Source organism: Trichechus manatus, unplaced genomic scaffold (assembly GCF_000243295.1).
Source record: "Trichechus manatus latirostris isolate Lorelei unplaced genomic scaffold, TriManLat1.0 scaffold00076, whole genome shotgun sequence".
Classification (NCBI taxonomy): domain Eukaryota; kingdom Metazoa; phylum Chordata; class Mammalia; order Sirenia; family Trichechidae; genus Trichechus; species Trichechus manatus.
Window position 1 is genome coordinate 12,572,403 of NW_004444012.1, and position 13,713 is coordinate 12,586,115.

The 13,713-nt window shown below is 38.1% G+C and overlaps 1 protein-coding gene across 8 annotated transcripts in view; it reads left to right on the forward strand.

The window, feature by feature from the left end:
* CTDSPL2 (CTD small phosphatase like 2) overlaps positions 1-13,713 on the forward strand; it is a 102,039-nt gene that overhangs the window by 36,693 nt on the left and 51,633 nt on the right. The gene's annotated exons all lie outside the window — the stretch shown is intronic.

The window sequence follows — 13,713 nt, forward strand, 5'->3', positions numbered from 1 at the left end:
TTTTTTTTTTTAAATTCAATCTGTCACTCTTTGTCTCTTTTTTGGTGCTTTTAGTCCATTTACATTCCGCGTAATTATTGATAGGTATGAGTTTAGTGCTTTGTCATTTTGATGTCTTTTTTTGTGTGTTGTTGACAGTTTCTTTGTTCCAGTTAGTTTTCTTTATGTCTTTTTCATCATTGTTGATTTTGTATTTGCTGAGTCTTTTGGTTTTTCTTGTTTTTTATTTTGATACATAGGATTGTTAGTTTTCTTTGTGGTTGCCTTAATATTTACCCCTATTTTTCTAAGTTTAAACCAGTCTTTTATTTCTTTATATAGCCTTGAGTTCCTTTCCATATGAAAAATCTCTGTCTACATTTTTCAGTTCCTCTTTTTTCTTTCTATGTTTTCATCTTTTACATATTCACATCTCCCTTTCCCTATTTTCAGTGTTTTAGCTTTTACTTATCTGACTTTCCTATCTGGGTTGATATCTGGTTGCTCTGTCCTGTGTTCTAGTCTTGAGTTGTTATCTGATGTTATTGATTTTCTAACCTGAGAACTCCCTTTAATATTTTTTGTAAAATTGGTTTGGTTTTTGCAGATTCCCTAAACTTCTGTTTGTCTAGAAGTGTCCTAATTTTGCCATCATATTTGAGAGACAGTTTTGCCTGATATATAGTTCTTGGCTGGCAGTTTTTTTCCTTTAGGGCTTTATGTATGTCATCTCATTGCTTTCTTGCCTGCATGGTTTTTGTCGAGTAGTCCGAACTTAGTCTTATTGACTCTCCTTTGTAGATGTTTTTTTGTTTATTCCTAACTGCTCTTAATATTCTCTCTTTATCTTTAGTTTTGGCAAGTTTGATTATAATATATATTGGTGACTTTCTTTTGGGATCTACCTTATGTGGGGTTCGATGAGCATCTTGGATAGATATCTTCTCATCTTTCACGATATAAGGGAAATTTTCTGCCAACAAATCTTCAACAATTCCCTCTGAATTTTCTGTCATCCCTCCCTGTTCTGGTACTCCAGTCATTTGTAGGTTATTCCTCTTGATAGAGTCCCACATAGTTCTTAGGGTTTTTTCTTTTCTTTTTTTTTACTCCTTTTGTCTAGTTTTTCCTGAAATAAGTTGATCTCAAGTGCTTTATCTTCAGTTTCACTAATTGTGCTTTCCATTGCCTCAGTTCTCTTATGACTTTGTATCGAGTTGTCTAATTCTGAAATTTTATTGTTAGTCTTCTGGATTTCTGGTTGCTGTCTCTCTATGGAGTCTTCCAGCCTGTTAAATTTATCATTATGGTCTTGTCTACTCTTCTTAAGTTCCTCTATTGCTTGATCTCCATTTTGCCTGAACTCCTTCCTTATCACTTGAAGAGTTCTGTATATTGATCTTGTGTTCTGCTTTTGGTAACCCTAAGAAATTATCTTCCTCCAGAAAATTTTTTGATTCTTTATTTTGGGATCTTGCTGAAGCCATCATGGTCTGCTTCTTTATGTGATTTGATATTAACTCTTGTCTCTGAACCAGCAATAAGTTTATTTATTTTACGTTTGCTTACTGTGTCATATTCTTGTGTTTGGATATGCCCAGATAGGCTGCTCGTTTGAGCTAGCCCGATCACCAGCGCCCCTGAAGCTCTAGTGTCCTGCTGCCAGGTGGCCAGACCTGTCACTAAGTATGTGAGCCCAGTAATCTACCCATTCCTTCTGTATGGATTCAGCTCAGGTGTCCAGGTAGTTGGCCACCAAGTGCGTTCCGCAGGCTCTCACCTATAGTCCTAGACAGGCATGGGTGATTGGTGTAGGCACAGGCATCTGTCTGCAGCAGGGGGTCACACGTTGAGGAAGGCAGGGCGCCGATGGCCACCCCCTAGTCACCGGGGGGGAGGTGTGTCCCTATTCCCTAAAGCATGTAGGTGGGTGAGTTTTGCAGCCGGATTATGAGCACCCAGTGCTGTTGGCTGTAAAGACTGGGGGACACCACTTATACTTAGGCCGTGTCACTGGTGGCTTGGTGGTATGGGTGGAGCCATCAGTCCTCAGGCCCCTGATAGGGTCGGTGAAGACCCTGTTTAATGGGCAGAGCAATGTCAAATGTCACGAACCTGCCACTTCTCAATTGAAACAGTTGAAGTTAGACTTATATATTCAGTTATACTATGGTAATGAGAGTGTATACAGTTGAAATGGGCCCGCAAAAGTCTCTCCAGGGGGAATGGCAGTCAAAGTCCATGGACCCTTTATGCCTGTGCCTAGGCAGAAGAGCTGTGCCTACCCTGAGTGCCTGATTTAGGGGAGCCGGCAGATTATTTTTTCCCGTTTGTTAATTTGCTCCCTCTCCAAGGCCAGGAGGATGGCTCAAGGCACTTGACTGGTCCTACTTCCGGCCCAGGGGACTCGGCGGTCACTGAAGCTGCCCTGAACCCACGGCAGAGCAGGGACCAGGGAAGTAAATGGGAGAGAGGTTTTTCCCAAAGGGGGTTGTTTTTGATCTGCGCAGTAGGCCAGACACAAGTACTTATCTTTCGCCGATTGAGGGCTGCTTCTCACTGGTTCTGGATGGCCGAGTAGACTCTCTGCTGCTGGGTCTCTCCTGATGTGGAAACGCCTCCCAAGCGCCACTGCTTGCTTCACAGCACACCACGAGCTCATCTGGTCTGAAGGGCTCCAGCTCCTGCTGGGTCAGGTCTGGTAGCTCCTTGCTGCTTCTAAACTGTCTCTCCCTCCCCCTGCCACTCAGTCCAATTCCTCAACTTTGCCTTTGATGTTCAGGGCTCCTAGATGTCATATATAATCGATTTACTTGTTTTTTTGGGTGTTTGTTGTAAGAGGGCCCACTGGAAGCGTCTGACCACTCCGTCATTCTTGGCCCCGCCTCTCTCGCCCTCTTGCGTACTTCTTAATGTCTTTATTAACCTTGGTTAAGTTGTGCTAACTTCACTCATGTTTGGTGTTCCCTTTTCCATCACCAAAAGTAACAAGTGTCTACTATCTAGAAAGCGATTCCCCCTCCTTCTGCCTCTTATCCCTGATAACCATCAGATAGCTTTGTTTTTTGTGTGAATGTCTATTCTTGATCTTTTTATAATAATGGAATCATACGTTATTTGTCTGTGATTAACTTATTTCGCTTAGCATAATGTTCTCCAGATTTATCCATTTTAAAAAGATGTTTCGTGAATCTCATTTTCTTTATAGTTGCGTAGTATTCCATTGTATGTATGTACCACAGTTTATGCATTCATCCGTTGATGGTCACTTAGGTTGTTTCCATCTTTTTGCTGTTCTGAATAATGCAGCGATGAACACAGGTGTGCATATGTCTATTTGTGTCACTGCTCTTGTAACTCTGGGATGTATACGTAGGAGTGGGATTGCTAGATCATAAAGTATTTTTATTTCTAGGTTTTTGAGGAAGTAACACACTGTTTTCCATAGGGGTTGTACCATTTTACAGTCCTACCAGCAGTGTATAAGAGTTCCAGTCCTTCCACAACCTCACCAGTATTTGTTGTTTTCTGTGTTTTTTATCATTGCCGTTCTTATATGGGTGAGATGATATGTCATTGTAGTTTTGATTTGTATCTCTCTAATGGCTAATGATTGTAAGCATCTTTTCATGTATTTCTTGGCCGCCTGAATGTCCTCTCTGGTGATGTGTCTGTTCGTGTCCTTTTACCATTTTTTTATTGGATTGTTTGTCTCTTGGTTGTTGAGTTGTTGAAGTTTTGTGTATATTTTAGAAATTAGACCCTTATCAGATATGTTGTTGCCAATGATTTTTATCCAGTCTATAGATTCTCTTTCTACACTCTTGATAGTCTTTTGATGAGCATAGGTATTTAATTTTTAGGCAGTGCTAGTTATCTAACTTATCTTCTGTTGTTCATGCATTTTTAGTTTTGTTTGATAGGCTATTTATGCCAAAAATTAGTCTCCTGTTTTTGACCCTGTGTTATCTTGCAGGGACTTTATAGTTGGGTCTTTGATCTATTTTAAGTTAGTTTTTGTGCATGGTGTGAGGTATGGATCCTGTTTCCTTCTTCAGCATTTGGATATCCATTTTGCCAGCACCATTTGTTAACGGGACTTTCTTCTCCATTGAATGGGCTTTGAACTTTTGTCAGAAATCGACTGCCTGTAGATGGATGGATTTACTTCTGTGTTCTCAATTCTGTTCTGTTGGTCTTTGTGTCTGTCATTGAACCAGTACCAGGCTGTTTTGATTACTGTGGCTGTATAGTAAGTTTTGAGATCAGGAAGTATAATGTATCCTACTTTATTCTTTTACTTCAATATTGCTTTAGCTGTTTGATTTTTCCTTCCTTTCCATATAAAGTTAGAGGTGAATTCTTCCATTTCATTAAAGAACGTTGTTGGGATTTGAATCAGAATTGCATTGTATCTATAGATTCCTTTTGGTAGTATTGACATTTTCACAATGTTAAGTGTTCTGATCCATGAGCATTGAATGTTTTTCCATTTATGTAGATCTCTTTTAGTTTCTTGCAGTAGTGCTTTGTAGTTTTCCTTGTATAAGTCTTTATGTTCCTGGTTAGGTTTATTCCTAGGTATTTTGTTCTTTGGGGGAGTCTTGTAATGGCATTGTTTTCTTGAGTTCCTTTCAGAACTCTGCTTGTTAGTGTAGAGGAACCCAGCTGATTTTTATGTGTTGATCTTGTACTCTGCCACTTTGCTGAATCCTTCTTTTAGTTCCAGTAACTTTCCTGTGGAGGTTCTCTGGGATTTTCTGTGTTTACGATCATGTTATCTGTGAAAAAGGATAGTTTTACTTCTTTCTTTCTAATTTGGATCCTTTTATTTCTCTTTCTTGCCTTATTGGTCTAGCAATAAGTACAGTATTGAATAAGAGTGGTGATAAAGAGCATCCTTGTCTCGTTCCCGTTCTCAAAAGGCAATGCTCTCAGTCTTAACCCTGTTGAGAATAATGTTGGCTGTTGTTTTTGCATATATGCCCTTAATTATGTTGAGGAATTTCTATTCCTATTTTGCTGAGAGTTTTTGTCAGAAAAGGGTGTAGGATTTTATCAAATGCTTTGTCTGCATCGATTGAGATGATCATGTGATTCTTTTCCTTTGTTTAATTTATGTGGTGAATTACTTTGATTGATTTTCTAATGTTGAACCATCCTTGTGTCCTTGGTATGAATCCCTCTTGATCAAGATGTATTATTTTTTTTGATATGCTGTTGAATTCTGTTAGCTAGAATTTTGTTGAGAATTTTTGCGTTTATATTTATGAGTGATAATTGGTCTGTAATTTTCTTTTTTAGAGGTGTCTTTGCCTGGCTTTGGTATAAAGCTTATGCAGGCTTCATAGAATTAATTAGGGAGTATTCTTTACTTTTCTATGTTTTGGAATAGTTTGAGTAGGATTGGTGTCAACTCTCCTCCAGGTGCTTCGTAGAACTCTCCAGTGAAGCCATCTGGGCTGGAGCTTTTTGTGGTTGTTGTTGGGAGTTTTTTTTTTTATGACCTCTTCGATTTCTTCTTTTGTTATGGGTCTGTTCAAATTTTCCACCTCTATGTATTAGATTAGGTAGGTAATGTGTTTCTAGAAATTCGTCATTTCTTTTAGGTTTTCAAATTTGTTGGAGTACAGTTTTTCATAATATTCTGTTATCCTTTTTATCTCATTTGGTTGTTTTATAATGTCACCCGTTTCATTTGTTATTTTGATTATTTTCATCTTCTCATTTTTTTTCCTTTGTTAGTATGGCCAGTGCTTTGTTAGTTTTATTGATCCTCTCAAAGAACCAACTTCAGTTAGTCTTGTTGATTCTTTCTATTGTTTTTTTGCTTTATGCTTCATTTGTTTCTCCTCTAAATTTTTATTATTTCCTTTCTTCTGGTGACTGTGGGCTTTTGCTGCTCCTTTTCTGTTTGATCGTTCTGTAGGGATAAGCTATTAGTTTTGGCCCTTCTTTTTTGATGTGTGCATTTATTGCTATAAATTCTCTTCTGAGCACTGCTTTTGCCATGTCCCAAAGGTTTGGTATGTTGTGTTTTCACTCCCATTTACATATAGAAATTTTTTTAATTTTATTTTTTATTTCTTCTGTTACCCAGTAGTTTTTTAGTCAGAAGTTTTTCAGTTTCCATGTATTTAATTTTTTCCGTGTTCTTTCTCTTATTGATTTTCAGGTTACAGTGTTATGATCAGAGAAGATGCATTGTATTATTTTGATGTTTTTTAATTTATTGAGGTTTGTTTTGTGGTCTAAAATATAGTCTGTTCTGGAGAATAATGTGCATTGGAGAAGAATGTGCTGCTGTTGGGTGATGTCTTCTGTATATGTCTGTAAGTTCTAGTTGGTTGATTGTGTTATTTAGATCTTCTGTATCTTTGTTGGATTTCTTTCTAGTTGTTGTGTCCATCATCGACAGTGATGTGGTAAAGTCTCCTACTGTTATTGTAGAACTGTCTGTTTCTCTTATCAATTCTGTTAGACTTGTTTTATGTATTTTGGAGTTCTGTCGTTGGATGTGTAAACATTTATTATGCTCACCATCAGTTCTCATGTAGATATCTCTAAATTCTTCAGGAAGGGCTCACAGGCACAATATTCCCTGTTTGTCATACATGTTGATAATAGTTTGTCTGTGACTATTATTCTTGAAAGTTAATTTTGCTGGGCGTAAAATCCTTAGTTTCCATATTCTTTATTATTATTGTCTTAAATGTGCTAGTCCTGTTTTCTTCTGGCATAAAATTGTGCTATTGAAAAGTGTGTTGTTCATTGCCATTGAGTTGGCCCCCAACTCACGGTGACTTCCTGTACAACAGAACAAAACACTGCCTGTTCCTGCGCCATCCCCATGATCAGCTGCAAATCGAAGTGTTGTGATTCATAGAGTTTTCATGGGCTGGTTTTTGGACATAGATTGCCAGGTCTTTCTTCCTTGTCTGCCTTAGTTTGGAAGCTCCACTAAACTCATCATCATAGCAACACACAGTCTTCCACTGGGTGGTGGCTATGTATGGGTGCATTGGCTGGGAATTGAACCGAGAATAGTCTAATTTTATTTCCATTATAAAGTCACTTAGTCTTTTTGCCTGGATTGGGGTTGGCAAATACTGCCCATGGGCTCGCTACTTGTGTTTGTAAGTACATTTTTATTGAATACAACCACCTATTCATTTACATATCACCTATGGCTGTGTTAAGGAGCCCTGGTGTGCAGTGGTTAAACGCTCAGCTGCTAGCCAGAAGACCGGCGGTTCAAACCCACCATCTGCTCCACAGGAGAAAGATGTAGCAGTGTTTTTCTATAAAGATTTACAGCTTTGGAAACCCCATGGGGCAGTTCTGCTCTGTCTTATAGGGTTGCTGATTCAGAATCAACAGCAACTGGTTTTGGATAGCTACTTTTGCTTTACAATGCTAGATGATACAGAAAGGAATGAGCATGGCTGTGAACACTGATACTTGAATTTCATATAATTTTCACCTTAAGATATGCAAGCCTAAAATATTTACTAACAGATCCTATAAGAAGAACTTTGCTGAACTTTGGCCTAAATGCTGAGAGGATTTTTTTCCCTTTTTCTTTAAAGTTTAGTCATTTTACTAAAATGTGTCTGTTTATTCATCATTCTGAGTTGCAATTCTGAGGTATGTGTCTTTCAGTACATGGCTTTCAACATTTTTATTTTCTGGAAAGTTTTCTGCTTTTCAGTATTTGTTTTGTTCCGTTGCTTTGGTTTTTTTCATAAGGGACTCCTCTCTATCTCTGATCATCTTTGACTATCTTCAGTATTTGTCAGTTTCTCTTGAATCTTTCATTTATTTATGATGTTTTGAAATATTCTTTTCTCCTGTAAGTTGGTTTATCATTGTGATACTAATTTGCCCTTCTTCGATTTTATTAAGACATTATAGTGAGATACCACTTCACACCCACTAGGATGGCTGTTATCAGAAAAACAGAAAATAAAAACATTGGCAAAGAAGTGGAGAAACTGAAACTCATACAGCTGGTAGGAGTGTAAAATGGTGCAGTCTTTGTGGAAAACAGTTTGGTAGTTCTTCAAAAGGTTAAACATAGAATTACTTTATGACCCAGTAATTCCATTCCTATGTATACCCAAAAGACTTGAAAGTACAAGGTGTGTTGTAGAATTATTTACAATAGCCAAAAAGTGGAAGCAGCCCAAGTGTCCATTAGTAGATGAATGGGTAAGCAAAATGTGAAAGATGAATGTTATTCAGCCATAAAAATAAGTGAAGTTCTGGTACATGCTAAGACATAGATGAACCGTGAAAGCATTATGCTGTGTGAAATACACCAGACACAAAAGGAAAAATAAATTGTGTGATCTCACTTATATGAAATATCTAGAATAGGCAAGTACACAGAGACAATCGTAAATTAGTGGTTCCCGGGTGCTGTAGGGTGGAAGAAATGGGGAGTTATTGCTGAAAGGGTCCTGAATTTCTGCTTGGGGTAATGAAAACCTTTTGGAAATAGATAGTAGGGGATGGTTGCACAACATGGTGAAGGTAATTAATGTCACTGAATTGTACACTTAAAAATGATTAAAATGGCAAGTGTTTCATTGTATATGTTTTATCACAAAATTAAAATCAAAAAGCTAGAGAGATAGCTCAAAAAATCATTAAAATAATAATAAAATTTTTTGCATATTATAGCGTTTATCAAAATATATTTTGCAGAATTATAGATCCGGCAGGATGTTGGTGGGTATTTCTAGAATAAAGAGACTCCTTAGTTTAACAAAAAAAAAACTGTACTTCTGATGACTAATGATACTATATATCATGTTATATGCTTATTGGCCAGTCTAGCTTTTATGAAGTATCTTCTCAAATGTTTTGCCCACCCCTTTTTTTTTTTCATTGGCTTATTTATGTATGATAATGTGTTGTAGGAGTCAGTCCTTTATACATTCTGGATACAAGTCCTATGTATTTTGTGAATATTTTCTTCCAGTTTGTTTCTTGCCTATTGATTTTGTTAATGGTGTCTTTTGGTAAACAGATGTTTTTAATTTTCACGAAGTCTAATTTTTGCAGTTTTTAATCTTCTAAGGTTATTGTATTTTTAGCTATTCTGTATACAAGATCATGACATATGCAGAGTTTTACTTCTTTCGTTCTAATCTGGTTTTCTTTTATTTTTTTCTTGCCTAATTGCCCTGCCTAGAACCTGCAGTACAGTGTTGAATAGACATGGCTAGTAGTAATGTCCTCTCCTGATTTTAGTAAGTTGATTCTTCGCTTTTTCTTGATCAGTCTAGCTAAAAGTTTATCAGTTTTGTTGATCTTTCTCTATTTTTCTATTATCTGTTTCATTTAGTTCCACTTTAGTGATTATTATTTTCTTCCTTCTGCTTGCTTTGAATGTAGTTTGCTTTGCTCTTTTGAGTTTTTAAGGTGAAAGGTTAGGCTATTCATTTGAGATCTTTCTTCTTTTTTAACATAGGCATGTATCTGATAAGTTTTGGTCTCTTGTATTTTCATTTTCGTTCATCTTAAAGTATTTTTTAATTTCCCTTGTGATTTCTTCTTTGACCCAGTAATTAGGAGTTTAATTTCCACATATTTTTGAACTTCTTAAATTATTATTTTTATTTCTAATTTCATTCCATTGTGGTCAAAGACCACATACTTCTATGATTTCAGGCTTTTCAAATTTACTGAGACTTGTTCTGTGGGTTAACATGGTCTGTTCTGGAGAATGTTCCGTGTACACTTGGGAAGAATGTGTATTACTCTGCTGCTGTTGGTTGGAGAGTCCCATATATGTCTGTTAGGTTGAGTTGGTATGTAGTTGTTCATGTTTTCTATTTCCTTATTGATCTTTGGTCTAGTTCTGTCCACTGTTGAAAGTAGGATATTGAACTTTCTAATTGTCATTGTCGAATTGTCCATTTTTCCCTTCTCTTGTGACAATTTTTGCTTCATGTATTTTGGGAGTGTATTGTTAGGTGCATTTATCCCTATAATTATTATATCTTTTTTTTCCTTAATTTCGTTATTAGAATGGTTCTGTTGTGCATGGAGTCACTATGAGCCGGAACTGTCTCAACAGCACTACAAATAATAATATAGCAGCAGCCAAGCTGGACCCAGAAAGACAAGCAGGATGTTAATAATGGCAATATAGTACATTTCAGGAAGAGGTACTAACATGACCACAGGCATAGGTACATGAAAGTATATTCCACATTCACACAACAAGGATTAAATATAACGTGGGCATATGGGAAGTATGTGCACTGAGAAAGGAGGCTTGGCAGGTCGACGGGGAGGGAGCATGTGTCATTATGGGGAGCTTTACCTTTAAGCTGTAGGATATTGTATCTTCCTCATGGATTGATTCCCTGATTATTATAAAGTGTCATTCTTTCTCTTTAGTAACAATTTTTGTCTATTTTGTTTGATATTACCATAGCTACCCCAGGTCTTTTTTAGTTACTGTTTGCATTGTATGTTTTTTCTTACCCTTTTGCTTTCACTGTATTTGTGTCTTTGACAGTAAAGTTTGTTTCTTGTAGAAAGAATATAGTTGAATCCTGTTTTTTGAATGTTTTGCCAATCTCTGCCTTTTAATTGGATTGTTTAATCCGTTTACATTTAATGTAATTACTGATAACTTAGGATTTATATCTGCCCTTTTGCTACTTGTGTAATACGTGGCATTGCTTTTTTTATTCCTTTGTTCCGTATTACTGCTTTTTATTTTAAATAAGTATTTTCTAGAATACTATTTTAATTCTTTAAAAAAAAAATTTTTTTTATTGTACTTTAGACAATTTACCGAACAAACTAGTTGCTGATTAAACAGTACACATATTGTTTTATGACACTGGTTAACAACCCCACAACAGGTCAACACTCTCCCTTCTCGACCTTGGGTTCCCTATTACCAGCTTTCCTGTCCCCTCCTGCCTTCTAGTCCTTGTCCCTGGGTTGTTGTGTCCCTTTAGTCTTGTTTTGCTTTATGGGCTTGTCTAATCTTTGGCTGAAGGCTAAACCTCGGCAGTGACATCATTACTTAGCTAAAAGGGGGTCCAGGGGCCATACTCTCGGGGTTTCTCCAGTCTCAGGCCAGTAAGTCTGGCCATTTTTTGTGAGTTAGAATTTTGTTTTGGCCTTTTATTATTATTTTTTTTTTTTATTGTACTTCAGGTGAAGGCTTACAAAACAAATAGTTTCTCATGAAACAGTAGTACACATATTGTTTTACGACATTGGTTAACAACCCCACAACATGTCAACCTTCTCCCTTCTCGACCTTTTTTTTTTTTGGGTGAAAATATACATGTCCAGAGATAAACCATTTCAAAAATTTCAGTTCAGTGACATCGACTGCGCTCTTCCAGTTGTTCTGCTATTCTCACTTTAGATGGAGGCTTACAGAACAAAACATTTTCTCATTTAACAGTACACATGTTGCTCTTTGACAATGGTTAACAACCTCACATCAACACTATTCTTACTCAACCTTGGGTTCCCTATTACCAGCTTTCCTGTCCCCTCCTGCCTTCTAGTCCTTGTCCCTGGGTTGTTGTGTCCCTTTAGTCTTGTTTTGCTTTATGGGCTTGTCTAATCTTTGGCTGAAGGCTAAACCTCGGCAGTGACATCATTACTTAGCTAAAAGGGGGTCCAGGGGCCATACTCTCGGGGTTTCTCCAGTCTCCTTTAGGCCAGTAAATCTGGTCTTTTTTTTGTGAGTTAGAATTTTGTTCTACATCCTTCTCCAACTCTGTCCAGAACCCTCTGTTGTGATCCTGGTCAGAGCAGTCAGTGGTGGTAGCCGGGCACCATCTAGCTGTACTGGACTCAGTCTGGTGGAGGCCTTGGTAGCTGTGGTCTGACTCACAGATTTTTGCTTTTGATTGTATCCCACATAATTCTCGGGGTTTGTTCGTTTTTCTTTGTTCTTTTTTCTGATGTTTTCTGAAACAGTTGTATCCAAGTGTTTGTCTTCCTTTTCACTGATCCTATCTTCTGTCATTTCAAACCTGCTCCTTAGCCCTTCTATGACACTGCCCATCTCTGAAATCTTTTTATCTTTTGGATTTATAATTGTTGTTTTTGTGTGATTTCTAGGGGTGAATTTATTTTACATTTTGTTCCTGTATTATTTTCTTGAATTCTGCCATTTTTTGTCTGTATTTTCCATGAATTTGTCTGCCTTTTCCATGAATTTGTGTATTTTTTTCCCCAATTCCATCTGCTCTTTGCTTCAGCTCTTGAATAATTCTACATATTAGGGATTTGAATTCCCTATCAGTTAGGTCTAGTGCCTTTTCTTCTACTGGAAAGTCATCTGGTGTTTTATTTTGGACACCTACTAGAACCATCTGCCCTGTTTTTGTAAATGTTTTTATATTGTTTGCTGTCTTTGGAGCATTCATTGGAATTTTCATCATGAATTGATGGTAGATTTGTTTCATCCTTTTTTGTTTTATTTAGTTATGTCTGAGCAGGCAGGATGTGCGTTCTTTGTTGTTTGCTTGTCTGTGGACACGATACTTTTCACCTCCTCCAGTGGGCAGGGTCAGTCACTCAGGTGTGGTACAGCACAGCAGGTCCAGCTGAAGGGGAGTTGCTGCGATGGGTTGTTTGTGGCATGTACCAGGGCTGACGGTGCCAACCAGGAATCAGTGCAGGGTAGGTTCCAGTAGGCCATGCCTGTGCTGCTTGGGAGTGTGATGTTCAGCGCATGGTGCAGTTCGGCAGGAAGGAGGTTGTAGATTGTGATGTGTGGAGCTAAGATGCATATGGGAAAGAGGAGAGAGATACAGGAGCCAGAAGGAAAGAGACAAAAAAGAGTGCTAAGGGAGCTTGGTATTAGAGTGGAGAGATGAGAGACTGAGAAATGGGAAAAACAAAAAAGTAAAAGGGTAAAAGAAAAAAGGGAATAAATCAGGAAACTGGAAATGAAGAAAGACAAAAAGGGAATAAGAGAATAAAACAAAACAAAGAAACAAAAAAAAACCTAAACCCAAAAAAAAAAAAGAAATTAGAAATGTACCCAGAGATGTCCCTGTGCGTCCATGCAGAGGAAAGGAGTAGCTTCCAAGCCGCGTTGTACTGGCTGGCTAGAAGGGGCTCTGAAGCTGAGAAAAGAAAAAGCAAATCAAAACAGAACAAATCACAGCAAGCAAACAAGCCCCAGGGGTTCCTACCAGCGCGGCGGCACGGGCTGGGAAGCAGTTCCACAGTGAAGCGGTGTTTTGTAGCCTTTGAGGAAAAAGCAAAGATGGTGCATGGAGCCAGGTATGTAAGAGAAAGGAGGGGGAGGTGGTGAGAGGTAAGGAAGAAATCTAAAGAAGTGGAAAAAAGCAACACCAGCAGCCAACAGAAGGCACTCAGGGAGCCAGCCAGTGCAGGCAGGTGGAATCCAAGCGACACCAGGGTGAAGCTAGTGCTTCCCAGCCAAGAGACTGTGGCAGCAGGAAGCAGAGGAGGCTAAGTGGGGTGTGAAGAAGGGTGGGGGGTGGGAAAGTGTTTATCGCTGTTTACTGGTTGTTCTGTCTCCTGCTGGAAGCTCTGTAAAGCTGCTTTCTCGTACCCCCTGTTCGCTGATCTCCTATAGGAGTGCAAGATGGCAGATCCGTGCTACAGTAGCTGATAGGGGACTTCTGCATGTATCTCTCCTCGCTCTCTGTTCTTGGTCAGTTTCTTATTCTGTTTGGTGCTTGGCTGAGTTCTTTATCTCTTCATTTG